The 14,876-nt window shown below is 36.5% G+C and overlaps 1 pseudogene; it reads right to left on the bottom strand.

Moving 5' to 3' along the window:
• Positions 1-272: 272 nt before the first annotated feature.
• LOC132521822 (large ribosomal subunit protein uL30-like) lies at positions 273-1,049 on the bottom strand (annotated as a pseudogene).
• Between the last annotated feature and the right edge of the window lie 13,827 nt (positions 1,050-14,876).

The raw sequence follows: 14,876 nt of genomic DNA, 5'->3' as shown, positions 1-14,876 counted from the left end.
GATACATAACACGACACTCTCATGATGCTGGACAGTGGCAGCCACAGCTCCCAGCCAGCCATGCAATCACAAGGATAAACAATGGATACACTTACAAGCATTCGGTACCCATACACCTGTTCTTTTTCACTTTCAGTATTCAGTAAGTTACATGAGATATTCAGCACTTTATTAGAAAATAGGCTTTGTGTTAGATGATTTTGTTTTTTCAATTTGAAAGCAGTCACTGTTTATTAACTGACCAGATTACAAAAATAATCATGGTAGATACCTTAGTTCATCCTTCTTATAAGTCTGTTGATCTAGTCTTCTCTGTCGCCAGCATCTCCACCTTCTACAAAATGGGTAGTCTTTATCTTCATTCCACCTCGTGGAGAAGACAATTTGAAGGGCCACAGGAAGTTGTTTGCTTCTTTGAAACGTTTTCCAACAGTATAGATCTCATGAATCAGATCCTCCATGCAGATAATACCGTATTTGCCAAGAGATCGAGCAATCAACACATTATCCGTCAGGGCAATTCGCTTCTTGTTGATTTTGCCATAACCACACTTGTAGATCTAACCACACTTGTAGATCAATTCATTTACTGACTTCAGGTTTGGGTACCCCCATGCAATGTATGGTTCCACAGTGCTCAGCATGTTAATCGAAGCCTTGTTGAGCTTCACAAATGTGCCATTGAAAATCTGACAGAGGCGAAGAAGCTGCAACAAACACCTTTCGAACCTTTGGGCTCACACCACTGTTACCTCTGATCCTGATGACAAATGTCAATTTGGGTTCCGCTGGTACGTAGAAGTTGCCGGCTTTTCTTGCCATCCTAGCCATTCGAATTTCAGTTCTGTACATCTGCTGGTATTCCTTGTGATCGTACTTAGCTTTTTCATAGATAAGGCTTCCTCCTTGCCTTTCGAAGCATCTTCTGGGCAAATTTCTTTCTCAGGCGCTTGATCTTAAGCTCTGAGAAATTCTTCCGCTTTTTCTTAAGGGTTTCTGGCACAGCAGGAAACTTCTTTTTCTTCTCCTCAGCACCTTCCATGGTTCCAGCCAGGAAAGAGGCTGTGTTAGATGATTTTTACCCAACCGTACGCTAATGTAAGTGTTCTGAGCACTTTTATGGTAGGCTGGGCTAAGCTGTGATGTTCAGTAGGTTCGGTGTATTAAATACATTTTTGATTGAATGGTATTTTCAGCTTACGATGGGTTTACAAAGACATAATGCCATCGTAAGTCTGGGAAGATGTGTAGTTAGTCTCTCCTTCCCTGGGGGTCTAACCTCCTTTTGTCCTGGGAGACAAATTCAGCCTGAAGCTGCTCAAGATCAATGCACTGTAAATGGTTGGATGTTACAAGTACTCAGCTGACATTACTGTCCTCATTCAGTTACAAATGGTATACCTGGACTTTGAGCAAAGATACCTACCCCTTCCTGTTTCAATAAGAACACCTCCTCTCTTATCTGTGGGCCCCAAGATTCTCAGATCTTACTCTGCCTCCCTCACCTCGGCAAGGGTTTCTACCCCACTTCCCTAGCCTGCTCAGTGGTGACAATCCCATCAATTTGTATCCTACTCCAAATCCTCACCCTACTCCCATTCCCTAGACAATTACAGTCTCTTAGCCTAGAGTTTCTCCTGGCCCTGAACCTGCACCACCACTAGAGACAAAAACAAGTAGAGAAGCTGAACAGAGAGCTGAAAGACCACTCTTGTGGGTGCTTGAAATTGGACTTATAGAACAACAACAATTTTTCCTCTGGTTTATTGAATCTCTACAGTGTTCCAGATCTTATATTAGATGCTTCACAAACAACTTATTTTGTTGTGAATCTTCTATTCACAACAATCCTAGAATACAAGTATTACTATATCCATACTTACTGAGGAAGTAACTGAAATTCGGAGAAGTTGTTTTGAAATTGGGATGCAAACCCAATTCTAAAAATATACTCTAGATTCTGAAGAATTTAGAAGAGAAAATGCCAAACACTAGGTTTTATTAATTAAAAGGAAAATTAATCTTTATTTGTAGACTCATAATTTATGCCAAATTCTGGCCACATTTTTATGCTTAGTTTTTATAGTTGCTTACTCATGGGATGGAATATTATGCTCATACAATTGAAAACAAAATAAAGAAAACATTATTGGAGTTTAAGTGCTGAATGTTGAATTCTGAAATTTGTAGACTAGCAAAATTATGGAATGCTTACAAAACTGATATCTTGCAAGCACTTAGAAAATGGTCGTCATCAAATGCCAACGTGGATTCACTGATAATACTTTATTGTCAATCCATAGAATACAATTGAAGAAATAAATAAATGAATAAATATCCAACTAGCCAAATTTCCATTTAATATAATTACTAAACTCATAGATATGGAGAATAACCAATTATAGTGTATTTGCTTTAGCAAGAGATTGGACAGACACTATTCTTTGGACCAGATGGGAAAATGTAAACCAGATGATAGCACAGTTTCATGCATATTCAGCTGATTTCCTAGATAGATCTAAAGAATGTGGTTTTCTAGAAAACAAAAGTTTTAACTTCATCATGTCTTTATCTATCTTTGATGTATATAGAACTTCCAATGATTCTGGGTCCACACTTGATCTGCCACAAATATTAGGACATTTAATAACTGACCTTTGAAATCAGTTCATATACTTTGAGAAAAGGATATGTTGTACAACATGCAATTGAAAGGTATACAATACACTTCTTACTTCCTTTCAGTAGAGTAGTAAGCACTATATAGAAAGGCCAAAACAAGCATCTATCAACTAACCCAAGAAGTTGGCCATAAAAAATGGAAATGTTGGCTTTCCTGGTGGTGCAGTGGTTAAGAATCCGCCTGCCAATGCAAGGGACACGGGTTCGAGCCCTGGTCTGGGAAGATTCCACATGCCGCGGCGCAACTGGGCCCATGAGCCACAACTACTGAGCCTGTGCGTCTGGAGCCTGTGCTCCACAACAAGAGAGGCCGCGACAGTGAGAGGCCCATGCACCGCGATGAAGAGTGTCCCTTGCTCGCCTCAACCTGAGAAAGCCTTCGCACAGAAACGAAGACCCAACACAGCCAAAAATAATAAAATAAATAAAAATGGAAATGTTAGCTAACAGTTATATTTATTTGGATAGGGCAAATTTGTCAAATTAAAAATATGAATTTTTCATACTTAGGTCTACCTTTTTAGAGTCTTTAGTATGTTTATCATTCAGTATCACTAATAAAAGCACTTCTAGTAGTACTATAAGCATTCAATTCCCCAATTCTCTTAATGATTTCTTTTAATAATATTTACTTTTATGAAAGATTTACTATATGCCTGGTATTGTGCTAAGTGCTTTGTATATATTTCCTTACTGAATCCATACACAACAATATAAGGTAAAGGTTTTTATACCTATTTCATGGATAATGAAACTGCAACTGTGAAGTCAATTCTTAAGTTAGAACAAGAAGTTAGACAGTAGTATACACAGCTGGTAACTTTTCTTATTTCTTTTTATCAATAATGATCATTTTAAGGCCCAGAATTTTGATTTTATGCTAAAAAAATAATATTAGCATGCATACACACATATACAAGAATATAAATATGTGTGTATGTATATATATTTGCATTTTATTTGTCTGTGTGATTGTGTTCTTATGTAAATCAGAAAATGTGTATGGACTAATTTTATACTTTATAAATGTGGTCAATGTTTCTCCCAGAATATTATTGATGGTACATAACTGGCTGGCAGTTGCAATAAAGATTCCCCTTTCCTTTGCTTTTCTCTACTAAAAATAGTGAAATATTCTTGAGAATGTTTTTAAGATGAATGAAATTTTTGGAATTCATTTAATCAACATATATCCACATTCTTCAACTTTATTTTATCAAGACGAACTGATGTTTCTTCTACATTATGAATTCTGAGCCTTTTCATAAATATTAAAATTTTCTTTAGTTTTTGACATATAACTCTCAATTCTCATCTCTCATCTCAACAGATCTAATTTAGATTTGTCAAATGTCCATTTTCTTGACCTTTATGGTTCTATATTTGATAGTTACTATAATACCTTTAGTCCCTAGCTCTGTGATTCTTTTTGTATTGATAGTTTTGATCCCTTATCTTTTGTTTTGTTCTTAATATTATGCCTAACTTTTCATAATTTTAATAACTGTATAGTATGTTGAGAGTTTCAGTGAATCTTTGATTAGTTAATGATGCTGTCTCAACACCGAAATGGAAAATTGCTGTTCTGATTATTATCAATCAGAAATATTTCATAAGATCAGACTGGTCAGTCACCATTTTCCATTTTTTCTATAGTTTTAAATTTCCTTTGCTTGTTGATCTGTCTATGTTACTTAATTTGAGAGAGTCCTAAGACACTGGGTGACCTTTAAAGCAAAAGTAGACTGAACTCCATGGGTACAGGTTTTTTTGCATTGATGATCCATTGGTGCTATATTAAAATCAATTATGTATAGAGTATCTTTAATTTTTTTCTTCACTAGTTATCTGTTCATCTTAAGCTTTTCTAATTTACCTAATTCTTTAATTTTCCAAATTCTGTCTTCTTTGTGATCTTCAGGGACAGGTTTAATATAGTTTTAAATTATTATATCTGATTAAATAAAAGAATGAATGCATTCACTTATTTTTTAAGATGCACAAATCTTGCTTTTTTCCTGGGCTAACTAGTGAACATTTCCTCCTATGGACAGCCTGTGAAATAAGAAGAGCAACCTATAAGGTGGACCGTAAAGTATTTGAAAAATCAAAGGTCAAAAGTTAGCAAAAGAAAGATGCAAGGTGGGAACACAATTTCTTGTAAACACTATATGAGTCAAAGGAAAAGGACTCAAAAATAATTTATATGAGAAACTGAACCCTGATAGATTTTTATTGAAATGAAAGTTTTACACTATTTTTGATTATCATGTCAGTATCTCCCAAATATCAGGAAGAGATTTTTGGATTAACTGACTATAATCAACTTTCTTCAACTTATTCCACACTCTTCAAAGTGAGCTAGACTAAAGACTAATCCTTTCAAGATATTATCCTTCATATACATCCTCAGGTGATTTCTAATTTGATGATGTGATGATGACAAGCTCAATATTCTCCAGCTTCCATCTTATTTATCATACTTGGTTCATTTCCAAGGACTAAAGGCCTGAGTCATTAAAAATTATATGCCCCATTTAAGCAGGTTTTCTGCATACTTTACTCAGGGAAAAAGTTGAATGCATTTTCCCCCTTATAAAATATGCTTTTTATGATTAATCAACATTTAAACCTGATATATAACTAGATGCCTCTCAGCCTCATACCTTCTTGGTGCATAATTCTTGAGAAAAGCAAACTTAAATAAAGACATCCTTGCACAATGTCCCATCCCCAACCCCAGGTAGTTATATTTTGGGGAAAAAAAAACCCAGAGCTGTAAATTCCTTTTATCAGCCTATGCATTTTAACCTGCTTTCATTAAATACAGAAGCTAAAACACCCCTCCCTTCAGGTAAATTTAACCAACTGATTGTTTCAAAATAACAAATCATTTATACTCTTTATCTTACTGCTTCTTTTTTAAATATGCATTTTTATTAAAATATATGTTTTCTAATGTGATTTAAGTGAATACTTATTTTAAAATAAAAGTTTCTGATTGCTAAGATTATTTCAGAGAAGAAAAGATGAACTATACCAATAGCATTCCAGCAAATGAAATAACAGCTATAAAAGATAATAAATACAGCTAACATTTGTGGTAACTCATTTAATCCATACAACAATCCTATGAGGCAAGTTACTATTATTAGTATCTCCATTTCACAGATGAGGAAGCCAAGACAAGGAAAGGCTGATAGCTATGTCAGAGATCCCACAGCTGTGCTAGTTTTAGTAAGTAATGCATGCAGTGTTCCAAGCACTGGAGCTCAAGACTTCATCACCATGTTATTCCCAATCCATTCTCTATTGCTCCATTTTGGAAACTCCCATGTTTTTATTTCTTCATCACTGCACTAACAATCTCTACATGGTCTTCAAAATAATCACTTTAAAATTTTGCTTACTTAATCTTCATAATTATTTACATGCTCCTCAAGGGTAGGAATTTTTCTTTTACTGAAAGGGGGGTTCTATGTTTCTTAATTCTTAACCTGGGACATGTGCAGTTTGAAAATGTGGTTTTTGATACAACCCTCTGCTCATTATCTGCATCTCCCATACCCACATTCTCCCTCAGTTAAGATAGCTACTAAACCTGTTCATATAGTGGAGTATACAATGAGCTTTGTGAGCACATGATACTGGTATGTTTATTCCAAACAGAAACAACTTACTAGAAGAAATTATGGTATTCATTGCTTAAGTAAGGCTTCAAGTTAGAAAGAGAAATTTGGGCAAGGGAGAGTGCTTATTAAAATTCCTCCTTAGCTCCCCCAAAAGTACCAAATAACTAAGCTCAACTCAACACAACACTATTTAACAATAAAAGGAATGGAGACAGTGAACAAGGTGTCATGTTGCATCCTATTCTACCACCAGGGCCCAGGGCCCTGCAGAGTCAGGTCTTCTCTTTTTGGGAATATGTGGCTACCGATGCATGTAATGGTTTTATTAGATTGCCGTCTATGAGTAACATCTCAACGGACAGACATATCCCCCTACTCCTCACAAGAGCTGTATCTTCATATAATGTCTCCATCCTAGAAACTCCCACTCATCCAGCAAAGTAGGATCCAATCTTCCCTCATACATCTACCCCAAGGCTGTAGCATCAGAAGCAGAGACTGTACTCTCATTAGCTTGCTTCTCCTTAAGACCCACTCAGAAAAGCAGAGAAATTAATCACTACTGGTCTACTTCAGCTTCAATAAAAGTTCAGTAATACTTAACAAAATATTATTGTGGCCAAGTTTCACTGCCCAATACAATGTTATTTTTAGTTAATGTACTCCAAGCAATGTATTTTTAAAACAAATCATTCAGTATGAAGTATATTTTTCTTCCTTCTCACCGTAGGAGAAGGAAGTTATCATGTGTAGGATAGTCAAATACACAGTGTGATACCTGCTCATCTTTCCTTCTTGAACTTGCAAGAAATGTATATTTAGAGAACTTCAAGAAATCTTTTTTTTTAATAAATTTATTTATTTATTTTTTGGCTGCATCAGGTCTTTGTTGCTGCGCACGGGCTTTCTCTTGTTGCAGCGAGTGGGGGCTACTCTTCATTGCGGTGCGTGGGCTTCTCATTGCGGTGGCTTCTCCTGTTGCGGAGCACGGGCTCTAGGTGCACGGGCTTCAGTAGTTGTGGCACATGGGCTCAACAGTTGTGGCTCACAGGCTCTAGAGCGCAGGCTCAGTAGTTGTGGTGCATGGGCTTAGTTGCTCCGCGGCATGTGGGATCTTCCCGGACCAGGGCTTGAACCCGTGTCCCCTGCATTGGCAGGCGGATTCTTAACCACTGAGCAACTAGGGAAGTCCCAAGAACATCAAGAAATCTATTAAATGGCATATGATTAAAAAATAAAAATGAGGCGAGCTCATGTACATATTCAGAAAACAAATGATATACACAATAAACATAAATTATCAACTTTCTATGATTTCTCATTGATATTTACTTGCTGTTTCCTCATTTGTTTTGTTTTCTACTATCAATCACTAGTAGACATAAGAGATGGGGAAGAGACTCAACATTTACTGAGTTCCTCCATGGTGGACACACTCAACTTCATATTCAATACTTCATTTCAACTTGAAAACAACCTGATAGGATATATAGGCAGGTGGTATTCTCATTTTTTCAGATCAGGGAGTTGACTGCAGGGCCATACTTTCTCCACTGCATAATGGTGACAACCAAAATTTTAATATATCAGCCAAAATTTTTAAATAAAGAGAATTATATAGTTTGCTTTCTTTCTTATTGAAGTATAGTTGATTTACAAGGTATACAGCATAGTGATTCAGTATTTTTAGATTATACTCCACTAACAGTTATTACAAGTTATTTCCCTCTTCTTAAAAGGAAGGATTACACAGAGAGGTGACAAAGATTACCAAAGAAGAGGCTGTTAAAAGGGAAAAGAAGAAGTTCTTGGATAAATCCATGGGAACACCGGTGTTTAAGGCATCTCCAGAGTTCAACATCTTAGTTTTATGAGAACAAAGATCATGATTCCTAAATTATTGTTCTGGCTCAAGAGTATACACTGGTGCTTCCCTGCCTACTGAATCAAGCCCAAACTTCTCTTTTTTTTTTTTTTTTTTTTTTTGCGGTACGCGGGCCTCTCACTGTTGTGGCCTCTCCCGTTGCGGAGCACAGGCTCCGGACGCGCAGGCTCAGCTGCCATGGCTCACGGGCCCAGCCGCTCCGCGGCATGTGGGATCTTCCTGGACCGGGGCAGGAACCCGTGTCCCCTGCATCGGCAGGCGGACTCTCAACCACTGCGCCACCAGGGAAGCCCCAAACTTCTCTTATTGGTATACTAATTCCTTTATAACATATGCTTATGCAATCTTATTTCATCCTACTTTATTTCATCCTACCTACTCAACTTTCAGTGTCTGTCTTCTACATGTGGCTAGTTCATTCTCACTTCCCTGACCTTTTCATAGAAATAGCTCCCTCCTCCTCTCAGCTATCCCAAATCTACACCTTGTTCAATACACCTGTTCAAACCCATTCTTCCCCCACAGAACTTTCCTAGGTAACGCTTCCATTTATCCCTTTTTACTCTCTCATATAGTTAACCCTCGATCATAAAGAATCTTTTATTGCACCCTAACCCATTAATTTCTCTATATTTTTTCCCATCAACAAAATTGAGGACTAAGGCCATACATTTTACTCCACTTATACCGCCTTCTTCACTCAGTCATCTGCTGTGTACATAGATGAATTCAACAAATTCATGTTGACTTATCTATTGACTTCTGACATGAACAACATACAAATACCTCGGACGCCAAATGATCATTTCTAGAGAACTCAGTAACAAATGCCAAAATAAAGTTATGTATGGTTGAATTTTATTTTGTTTTTAGGTTCTGTTTCTGAATATTAGGGATTTGAAATAAGAATAATGTGCAGGAATTGTACATCTCAATGAACATCTAAGTAATGTATATTTTAACTGAACAATCCTTTGATGGGTGGAAGCAGTGCAGAGCAGGAGAAATGACTGCCTAGGTTTACATCCTGACTTAACCACCAGTTAGATTCGTTATTTTGGCAAAGTTACTTAATATCTGTTTTCTCATGGGTGAAATGGGAATGATAATAAAACCAACAACATAAAGTTTTGATGCGACAAATGAAAGAACATAAATGAAACATGCCATGCCTGGCACATGTTAAGTAGCCAATAAATAAGCAAATAGTCTATATCTTGATTATGGTGGTTGTTATAAAACTGTATACATTTGTCAAAACTCATCAAACAATATATTTGACTTTTACTGTATGTAAACACCATAATAAACCTGGATTTTACAATAATGATGTTTTAAAATGAATAAATACGGGCTAGGCAGCCAAAATCACAACCAAAGTCGTATCACAGATTCCAGCTGCTGCAGACACCGCCACCAAGGAAGCTCAGCGTGGGACATTAGGTGTTGCTGCTGACACTACTTGAGCTGCCACATTACTAAAATAAATCCTCATCTTTCCCTGCTTTTTTGCATCACTCACTCCCAATTTAAGGTCCCAGATAGAAGCACATGAACACATGAACACATAACTGCAAAGGACGTTGGGTAATAGAGTATCGTGTCTTGGCTTCTATAGTAGGAAACTGGCCAGATCTCAAATGAAGGAGAATTCTCAGACAAAGAAAAGAAAAAAGGTCAACTACACTGCAACACTGAAAAGTCTTTCAAATTAATAAGCGCACATCAGTGCAACACTGGAGAAAGTATTTAGAACAGCAGCATGTCACCCCCCAAAAATAAACATTTGAAAATATTTCATATTTAATCTCACTAGTAATCAAAGTATATTAAAAGTATAATAATATATTTTTAAAATAAATTCGGTAAATTCTTTTTTTAATAACCCAGATTTGGAGAAGGTTTGAGGAAATAAGTACTTTATAAACCACGATGAGAGGACCTATTGCTATTATAATATTTCTAGAGGACATTTGGCAAATATCTATTAAAAGCTTCAAAATTTTTCATGCTCTTTGACCAAGTAATTTCACCTCTAGGAATTCAACCTATAACATATTTTCAGAAATACACAAGGACAGATAAACAGATATTGGTTCTAATAGCAAAAACTTGGAGAAATTATCAAAGTCCAGCTATAGGCAATTGATTACATAATTTGTACGATATTGCTTTTACTTTGGAACATTAATCACATAAAATTGTGTTTACACATTTTAATATGAAAGATGTTCACTTCATTGAGATCGAATTTATCAAACATTAATGTACAGCTGATTAAGTATCTTCACTGACACGGAAAAATATTGTAACTATACATGTAAAATTTTGAGTGCTATTAGTATGGTGATATCATAAGTGGTTTGGGGGTTTTGTCCATCTATTTTTCTGAAAATTATTTAACAAATGTGTCTTTTATAATGAGAAAAACAACAAGCTTATTTTTTGAAGTTAGAAATTGTCCCTTCAGCCTACAAAGACACATTTCCCTTAACTAATCACTATGTATCTATAATCTCTCGATTTATCCAAGTCTATTTTGAAGCTAGTTCTGCATTTCCACCAAAACCACCTCTTTCAATACCAAATTTCGTATGTTTACTACCTGCTGCAAATTATATTTCTTATTTGTGTTAAAAATTTCCTCTTTTAAACTTCCAAATAAGCTTTCACAAGCAGGGAATTAACATTTATTGAACACCTACTATGTGCCAGGATCTATTTAAATCCCATTCACATATGTTCGTTCATTTGCATTTAAGTCTGGTTCCAATTATACATAACTCTCATAATTTGACAGACATCAATCATTTTTCATTTTAGCCTGCATATTGCCAGACAGATGAGAGCAAATATTTTTAGATTGTCCTCAGATGGCAGCACTCACATTCTCTTGATTCAGTTCAGGTGCCCTTTTCTGGACATTCTCTAGCTATTCCTCTGGTTGCAACATCCAAAATTCCACACATTGATCTACTGACTCTAATACCCCTTATGATAATCCCCAGAAATAGCCAGCATTTTGAGAAACATGTTGCTTTCCTGTGGGAGAATCTACTCTTAGAAATCTCTCAAGTAACTCTCAGTTCTTGGGAATGAAAAGATCAGCAGTATAGTTTATCAGTGTTTTTAAAATATAAATGAAACCTACTTGTCACATATCTGAGGTCTTGTTAATTATGTAACAACAAATGCTTCCACAGCAATATATCTCTCAGTTTCTATTTTTCATGAGGTTTCTACCTTTTGGGAGAGGATCTTATTCATTCTTTCCCTGTGCCTTGTCTGGACAAGAAAGATATGGTTCTATCCCAGTTTGATCTGGAAGCCCCAAGCAACATAATTATCATTAAGCAACACTTTTGCTTCTGGGGTCAGAAAAAATCCCAAGGATTGAAAAATAGAAACTAAATCTGTTCTTTTAGTTCAGCAATATAGTAGGTTGGTATTAAGAGGTTTTGTCTAAAAGTGAGTCAGTTTCTCTTTCTCTGTCTCTCTGTCTCTCTCTTTCTCTCTCTCTCTCTCTCTCTCCTCCTTCTTTCTTCCCTCCTTCCCTCCTTCCAGCAAAACACTGTAAACCCATTATAGCTATTGGCTTAAAGGCTCCTTGAAATATGATTGTGCAAAGTATGGCAGTGAGTCACAGAGTAAACTTGGTAACCCATATGGAGCAGGTCTCTCTACAAGATCAACCTAAAAACCTCCAGTTTCTATTCTCTAGGAGCTAATGGGCTAAGGAAACTTGATAACTAACACATGATTTTATATTTCATTTTTAAAGCTTTATTACTGCAATGAATTTGGGTACTGGTCCATAGAGTCAAACCCAAAAAGAACTCCAAATGGAGATAATGAAAATTATGGGGCAGACCAAGAGGAAATCAAGCAGAAGTCCTAAAATAAATCAAATACTCTATAAAGCCGTACATGAATGCCAGGGTCTGTGAACAGGATTACGATATGCCTTATAGAACATTCATGTTATATGAGGCTTTTACTGTAAAACTCATAGAATCTAATGATTCTCAAGGTTTTAAAGGAACTAGAGTTCATGTAGCCAAAACTCCACCATATTTATAAGATCCCTCTTCAACATAACCATCAAAGTGTCCCCAGCTCATGCTTAAACTTGTCCAGTAACAGAGAGATTGTTAACTCCTGAAACAGCCAATTTTAGCTCCAGAGAGCTCAAATCACTGGAAAGTTCTACTGTTAATAAGTTAAAAGCTGCTACTCTGGTCTTTCTATATCCACCCTCTTGGAGAAAGGCACATCTGAGGCTTTCCTAAAAATGAATACATATTGTTCCTAAAACTTCCTTAAATATATATATATATATATATATGTATAAATATATATAATATTATATGATATCTGTGCATTTTTCTGCATCAAATGTCCAAAGTATTCATCAGATTCATAAAAGTGCCTATGACTCATAAAACTTAAGAATCACTGTTCTGTGGGTAATACAGAATAAATCTAAACCCTATTCTACATGAGCTATTTGAAGACAAAAATTATACAGCTGTGAGTCTTCCATTTTCAAGCCAATCACATGTAATTCCTTAACCTGTTTCTCATTTATTCAACTCATTATATTTCTTCAGTATGTTAAATGTTCCCTGTAAGATACAGCCCCCAAACTGGGCACAATACTCTAGGTATTTTACAGCATAAATGGAACAAGTTTGTCTGCCTCCCCCCTTTTCTGGATGCTCTACTTCTATTAATGAAGCCTAACTCCAATTATTTCTATCAATTGGGCCATTGCTAGCTGCAGTTGCTGAGGCCATTAGATTGTGCTACATAAATTAGACTAAGCATGATGGAAAAGGGGCCATAGCCCAGTCAGCACAGCTCTTCACTTCCCTGGCATGATGCACACCCAGGATCAGGAGTCTTGAGAATTTGAGTCACAAGGCAGCTCCCTCTATAAGAAGGAAGACACTCTTACCACACTTAAGAGCTGCAAGCGGTACCTGCCTTAATACCATCTAAGATGATTATCAAAATGCCTGGTTACATTTGTCAGTGGACTGTGTCTACTCAACATTTAAGAAAAGAGAATTCTTTTCTCCCCTCCATTATATAAACTTAATACTTCCTTACCAGAATCTTTGCTGGAGGACAATGGAAAAAGGATGTTAGTTACTCTTCCTAGCTCTTCTGTATAAATATGGAGAGAAAATGAGATTGAAGACAGGCACCCAGAAAGGTATATCAACTGATGAGCAAGTAATTCTTCCAACTCCTCTCCCTTGAACCACCTCCCTCGTTAGCTCCCCACCCCTAAAATATGCTAATCAGACTGGTCCATGCACAAGACTTACATCATATTATAATTTGCTAGTGGACTAGTGTTTTCTCAAAAATATGAAACTGTAGTGCCACAACACAGGTCAGTGGTTGCCAGAGCTTAGAAGTTGGGGCAAAAAGGATCTATAAAGGGACAGATGAGAGAATGTTTTGGGGTAAGGGAATTATTCTTCATCCTAAATATGGTGATGGTTACAGGTAACAATATATGTGTTAAAACTCATGAAGCTATACACCAAAACAATAGTCTATTTTACTTTATGTTAACTTTAAAAGTTTTTCTCAGAGGGAAAAAAAAAACAAAAAAACCTTGCCCAGAACCCCTAACAACCGTGAAAGAGAAAGAGAGAAAGAACTACCTCCCTTAATTAAATTTTATGTAACTAGAATGAAACCTTCTCCTTCTTATCCCTGCTTCTTACAACTCTTTCTCCGTAAACAACTGGATACATGGATTTTGGTGGAGTTCTCTTTACAGATCCGGGAATTAAAACCTCATTTAATCCAAAGTGATTCAGGTTATGAGTGGGAAGCTTTCTTGTATCAGAACTTTTTTGCTGTGGCCTAAATTCAGCCTCCAGTGAACACAGCCTCTAATGATCCAAAACCAAGTTCTAAGGTATGATACTATTCATCCACTGACACCGTAGATACAGCTTTAGGTGCCTAATGTGCCTGATCTGTGTCCCCGTTGCAGTGCCATCCATCAGAGAGCTGGAGCTCCTGCTCTGGAGATGATGCACTGGTTTTCAGACTTTTTTTCTAAATATGATAAGGGCCTGCAAAATGCAGGTTGATTCATAAGTCAAGCACAAGAAAATGAAAAGGAGATGGGTTATATGTATATGAAAGGAAAGCATGCTCTACGAAAAATCTACCAAGTTATCAGTACATAAGCATGGGTTTTTCTTTAACACAAGTGAGAACTAACAGAGAAGAAAAGAGTAAGGCGGATCCAACAAAGATTTTTGTCAAAGCAACTGTTTGGTCTTAGGAGGCTCCGCCAGCTGTCTGGATGAGTGAGGAATCCGCAGCCATGGCTCGCTGGTTGCAAAGCTGGGAAAGGACTCAGAACTGAAGCCTCATTGCCATAGGAAAACTAACTGCTGCATTTTCCTTTTCCTCATAAAACCACACATGAGAACTGCTAATAAGTTTCACATTTCTTGGCTTTATAAGAGAAAAATCTTAAGATGTGCATAACTTGGCAATACTCTTCGTGTTTGGAAGCTTGATGGAGTTTTCAGTGTATTCCTACAGGATGTGGCTTCTTTTTTTTAAAGTAAAGTTGATTTTATTAAAGAATTCCTGATACCTGTATCCCACACCCTTTATGGCTTGATACCTATTTTTTTTTT

Source organism: Lagenorhynchus albirostris, chromosome 6, assembly GCF_949774975.1.
Source record: "Lagenorhynchus albirostris chromosome 6, mLagAlb1.1, whole genome shotgun sequence".
Taxonomy (NCBI): domain Eukaryota; kingdom Metazoa; phylum Chordata; class Mammalia; order Artiodactyla; family Delphinidae; genus Lagenorhynchus; species Lagenorhynchus albirostris.
Note: the sequence above shows the minus strand (reverse complement) of the source record. Positions and strands in the feature narration are given on the sequence as shown.